General features: G+C 44.7%; 1 protein-coding gene across 1 annotated transcript in view; it reads left to right on the forward strand.

Moving 5' to 3' along the window:
• Positions 1–1,086: 1,086 nt before the first annotated feature.
• The window catches only part of Bcl2l14 (BCL2 like 14), a 40,863-nt gene continuing 36,515 nt past the window's right edge, over positions 1,087–5,434 (forward strand). Inside the window, exons 1-2 of the mRNA XM_031383626.1 lie at positions 1,087–1,218; positions 3,284–3,438. The gene's annotated coding sequence lies outside the window, so the exon portion shown is untranslated. The remainder of the gene's footprint in view (positions 1,219–3,283; positions 3,439–5,434) is intronic.

Consider the following 5,434-nt stretch of genomic DNA (forward strand, 5'->3'; position numbering starts at 1 on the left):
GAGCCTTTTTAATTGTGGAGAGGACAAATACTGGACTGCATAAGAAGGAAAGTGAACAGAGCCCTGGCATAGAGGTATTCGTTTCTCTCTACTTCCTGATTATAGATTCAATATGAGCATCTGCTTCAAGTGCCCGTTGCTTTGACTTCCAAGTAAGGAAGCCAGTGCAAGACAGGTGAAGGAAAGCCAACGACACAGAAGAGAAAGTTGTCAAAATGGATGAGAAATCAGCAATGTGAATGGGAAAGGTTAGCAAAATGGGAGAGAAGTCCAGTAATAGAGTTCAAATTTTGTAAAAACAAAGATGTTGGGAACGAAAAGTGAAATTAATAAAATAGAAGGCATAATGGTCGTCATCATCAGTGGAGTTGGCAGAGCAAGAGAGTGACGAACAGGGAGGACTCGCAAGGTTGAGAGAATCACATTCAAAGACAGATGAGACAGTAGAAGAGCATGTCCAAGCATCTAAGAACTCTGAGGTACAATCAAAAGATCGGTCTTAAGAACAGAATCCACAGGCTTAAAATAAGGAACTGAGATATTGATAAATAAGTAACATAGTCTACTAAATGAAATTAGAACAAAATTCCTTATTCTCTGCATCTTGACCATTGTGGGTTTCTCTGTTAACCACTGTCAACAGCGAAAAGAAGCTTTTTTGATGAGGGTTGCTGATGCCCTGATGTTCAGGGATGACAACAAGTCTGTTCAAGGCTATGTCTATTTACTAATAGGTTCTTTCCTCGGGTCTCCGGCTACAGGTTCTTAGCCTTACAGATTTCAATGTATGAATTAGGCCTTAAATCCAATTCTTCCTATGACATTCACATCACTAAGAGCAGTTTTGACTGCCCTATGGAAGTGGGTGGAAATGGTGGCTAGTTCCCACTTCTCTGCATTGATGAAAGGAACATAAAATGCAATGACTTGTCACTGCCTGGTGTATAGTAGCCTCTCAAAAAAGACTGTGGGGTGTTTTGAATGTAATACGAGGGAGGGGTGCTCAGACTCCCTGCAGACATTTAAAGGAATCCAAGCATTCCAATGCAGAACCCAGGAAATATTTTCCCACGGAAACACTGTGTTCCACTGAACTGTTACAGTCTTTAAGATTCTAAGGGTTCCACACTTTAGTTTAATTCTACTAGTTAAATGGCCTCTCCTGGTCTAATCTGGCAAAACTAACCACCATGAAGAACATCAGCACCAGGGGGAAATGTGAGTTCTAAACAAGTCACTTAGAATGTGGTTTTAGAATGCAGTCCACTGATAAACTTGGTGTTTCCTAGACGTCTCTGCTATAAGGGACAATGGAAAATTTGCCAGGTCTCTAAGGCAAAACCCTCAGGAGAGACCAAGATGGTCAAGACACTCAGGCCAAGGGTGGGAAGAAAGGGATGTTGTAAAGAGAACTAACAATGTAGACTTGACCCGTAGGAGGTTATCATCCACATTCTAGTATGGAGAGACTGAGAGGAGCCTTCCAAGACCAAACACCACGTCCTAAAAGGAATACCAAAGACCTGGGGGGGAAAAAACTTTTTAACTAGAAACTTAAGAGTGGGGCCTGTGTCTGCAGAGTGGTTTTAATCATGGCTTCAACCAAATATTGAGCAAAGCTATTCAGAGAGGAAGAACGCATCTGTGCTGAAAATTATTTTCTTCCTAACGCTTCTAAAATGTACTGGTTGCTTTTTGGTCACTCTGGCAGGATTCTTGAAGCAATGCATGAAGAGATATTTCCCTCTGCTTATGGTTGCCATGGTTTTAGGCTAAGTTCGCTTGGCTTAGCGCTCCTAGGCTCCTAAGATACTGTAAGGTACAGTTGTCAAGGCCAGGAGAGTGTGTGACAAAGGAAGGTCACCTCAACGCAGACAGGAAGTAGAGAAAAGGAGACACTGAGGAACCTCCTAAGGATCCACCTCCAGTGATCTCTCTTTAGCTGGCCCGAACGTCTAAAGGTTTTAAATCTCTAAAAGTAGCATCTCCCCATGAGCCTTTGGGTGGGGGCTTCACATCCAAGTAGCAACACTAAACAATACAGTATAACAACTATTTGCACACCATGTGCATTGTATTCAGTGTTACAAGTGACTTAAAGATAACTTAGTACACAGGAGGCCATGTGTCTGTCATTTGCAAATACTTGAACATCTGAGGATTCAGTTATTCGGTAGGGTCCTGAAACTAGTTCCTTCCAGGTACTGATGGACAGCTATCCATCTGGGATCAGTTTCTAGATGAAACTTATGACTTTGGGGTGTCTGATGGTTTGAATGAGGATGAACCCCAGAGACTCATATATTTGAATACTTGGTCCCCAGTTGATGGGACTGTCTGGGAAGGATTAGGAGGTGTGGCCTTGTTGGATAAGGTGTGGTGGGGGCAAGCTCTGTGGTCCCAAATGCCCAAACCATTCCCAGTTAACTCTGATCGCTCTCTCTGCCTTGTGATTGTGTCTCAAGATGTAAGTTCTCAACTACCGTCCCAATGCCTGCTGCCATGCTCCCTGCCATGATGGTCATGTACTCTAACCCTCTGGACCCATGGCCCCCAGATATACTTTTTATTTCATAAGTTGCCTTAGTCACAGTATTTCATTCAATAGAAAACTAAGACAGGGTGTGAAATTCAATGTTAAGTTGCTTTGGGGGGAGGGGCTTACCAAGAAGCAGTGAGCAGGAAAGGTTGGGGAAGGGCGGGATCAATGCATTACATAGAGGCCAAGGGGAGGGGAGTTGGTGTTCATAGAGCAGTCTATGTATACCAGAATAGTGAGAGAATGAGATCCAGGTCCACCCTGGACAGGGCTGCTCCCTTCTCAGCCTCACTGGGTTGACACCAGGCCATCCCGTTCATCTCCCACGACTGTGATCACGTGTAAGCAGTCACCAGAAGGTGACTAAAAGGTCACTAAAGGTCACCAGAATCGTTCATGATGCTGGAAACCCAGTTCACTAACAAGAAGGCTTAAGGGTGTGTCCTGGCTCCTCCACTCACTCCTGATGGTGGCCATCACTCCTTCCAGTGTTCACGAAGATCCCCGCTCATTAAATGACTGTCCCCTTGAGGAGTTCTCACCATTCAGATCAAGTCCAGCCTTCATTCTGCTCTCTCTAGCCCAATGACCTAACTCTGCTGCTTCATTCAGGAAATTCACTTCTCCTAAAGCTCTCTTCTGGCAGAACCATAAGAAGCAACACATTCTTTTCACGATGGCCTGGGTAGGCCAAGGTGTGTGCTGGGAGGAATCCTGAAGCGAGTCACATTTCTTGCTCTTTAGGCAAACAGGGTGAAGGCAGGGACCAAGTCGGTGGACTCTAATGAAGAAGGCCAGTAAGTACTGAAGGATGCATTCCAAACCTACGATGGGACAGTGTGTGGAAGAGTGAACCAGCCTACCTTGAAGGGCCTGTCGACGCTTCTGAAGGAGGCGAGGTAAGTTGAGTTGCAAAGACTTTCCCAGAAGTTGTGGGGAGAGAGGCAGGGCCTACCTCTGCCAGAGGTAGAATAAAGGCCATGGTATAAGGATCTGTGGTTGCTTCTTGCTTCCATCTTTTTCCTGCTTTTTGTTTTGTGGTTTGTTTTAGGGGGGGAGGTTGTTTTGTTTTGTTTGTGTTTTTGGTTCTAGGTTTTGTTTTTAGTCCCAGGGCCTTAAAAGTGTTGGACAAGCTCTCTCACTGAGCTGTGTCTCCAGCCCAATTTTTTTAAAAAGGATTTTACTTACTAGCTTTGAAATAATACAGAAGCTCAAGCTAGTCTTGAACTTAAAGCCTCTTGGGTAGCTGGGATTCAGGTCTGTGCTTCAGTTCTTGTGGTTTTCCACTGACAAGTAATGATTGTATATATCTGTGGGCTACAATGCAATGGTTTGTTGTTGTTTCGATTTTTGAGACAGGGTCTTGTTATATGGTCCAGGTTAGCCTTGAACTTCTTTATGATCCTCCTGCCTCTGCTCCTAAACTCTGGGATTATAGACAAGCATCATCATGTCAGGCCAAAGTAATGTTTTGATATGTATTTATAATGTATATTGATTAAGTCAGGCTAATATTAACAAGTTAATCACCTCTTATATTTTATTTTGTGTAGTAAAAATACTCAAAATCTACACTGTCATGTGTTTTGACATGTACAATGAATTATTTATTGCAGTGAATCACCAATGTGTAGAGTCGTCACTTTCATACTGAACAGTTGTGCCTTTAACCAAGTGTGCCCTCCCCCAGCTACCGCCTAAACAGCAGTCAACCCCAAGCCTATGGGGAGGGGGTTGGGTAGCCTTTCTTTCCCCTGCTGGCTTAGTTCAATTAACACAGTGCACACCAGGCTCATCCACACTATCGCAGTTTATGGAATTTCTCCCTTTTTGAGACTGTATGCTGGATGTGTATCACAATTTCTCTGTCCATTGATGTGATTTGTACTTCCTGGCTACTATGGAATGTATGGAAAAGAGCGTGAGTGCAGTCTGTCTCGTGGGAAGCTGGCCGTAGCAAGGAGAGTTTGGGAGAGCTAGTGGATCACAGAGCCACACTCTCTCTGTGACTCTGATGTAGCATGGGTCGCCGCTCCAGTTCGTCCCTTTGTGTCCCTGACGATCTCCTAAGGCTGATGATGGCAGTACCACATGAGGCTCATGAGGGTGGTAGCCCAGCCCCTCATCAGCACTACCACCACCTGCAATTACAGCAGTTGCTACTGGGAGCCATAGTCCTCTGGGAGCACCTCACCTACTCCGATGCCCATCTATTGGATCCTCGTATCACCCTTATAGGGTAGATACAGTTTTTAGTGTTCTGTTTTATAGACGTAAACCAGGGCATCAAAAGAGATTAAAGATGGAAGCAAAGACAGAGGAGATTTGCTAACCAAAAAATACAGGTAAATTGGAAGCTAAGCATGTAATTTCCATCAAGAGAAAAGAGGACTGGGGTGGGTGGGTGTGGGGGGTGTGTGTGAAAGGGGGGCAACTGTGAAATGAGGAGAAGTAACTTTTAGATAGTTTTCTGTTAGCTCTGTTAACTATCCAAGTTGTTATGGGTGAATTTAGGTGGGTGCTGAGAGTCTGGTCATGCGTTAAGTTACAAATGATTGGTTGCTAGGGGGTAATGTCTAGTTACAAGAGGGCTCTCACCAGGGAGCCATCCACAGACAAAAAGCTTTCCAAAAAGACAGCAGAGTCCAAGGCTGGAAGGGACGGCATTCTTGCAAACAGTTTCCTAACAGCGTTCTTTGTCTGGAAGGGAAAGACTAAGAAATCTGTGTCCTCAATGTAAACTTCGCTGTCTACCAAAAGCTGGTAAAACGTTTCCCTCCTGTGCACAGACCCTGGATTCCACACAGTTCTACAAAGTTGTAAGAACAGGCCTGAGCGCAGCTTTGCAGGCCTGAGCGCAGCTTTGCAGGCCTGAGCGCAGCTTTGCCTGAGCGC

This window comes from Mastomys coucha, unplaced genomic scaffold, assembly GCF_008632895.1.
Source record: "Mastomys coucha isolate ucsf_1 unplaced genomic scaffold, UCSF_Mcou_1 pScaffold20, whole genome shotgun sequence".
NCBI classification, from domain to species: domain Eukaryota; kingdom Metazoa; phylum Chordata; class Mammalia; order Rodentia; family Muridae; genus Mastomys; species Mastomys coucha.